The sequence below is a fragment of the Penaeus monodon genome, chromosome 19 (genome assembly GCF_015228065.2).
Source record: "Penaeus monodon isolate SGIC_2016 chromosome 19, NSTDA_Pmon_1, whole genome shotgun sequence".
Lineage (NCBI taxonomy): Eukaryota > Metazoa > Arthropoda > Malacostraca > Decapoda > Penaeidae > Penaeus > Penaeus monodon.
This window is the reverse complement of record NC_051404.1, coordinates 47,572,246-47,572,620: the sequence shown is the minus strand read 5'-3', so window position 1 is coordinate 47,572,620 and position 375 is coordinate 47,572,246.

Here is a 375-nt window from a genome sequence, read left to right as displayed (position 1 = left end):
GCTCACTCAATTATCGAGAACGCAAAATTAGTCGTCAAACCTTTGACATTGTCGTGTGAACTTTACATTTTTTTGAGATTCTGTGCGTGTATTATATAACTTAAATAAAGCAATTCGAAGAGTTTTTTTTCTTTCATGTAGCTTTACAGAAAATGTCCATATAAATCAAATGACTCGAAATAAGCGAAAAATCCAAACTGCAGACTCTCGCGTAGGCTTTGACTGAGTATATATGGCGTACCTGCCCATGATAGATAAGAATTTAGAGATATTCACAATCAGCACTCCTTCACCCGACGCACCAACGAATCGAACACGAAAGAGCTGCCTGTTGACCACTAGGGTAAATGCAGTGTTTATTATATTGATCTATAC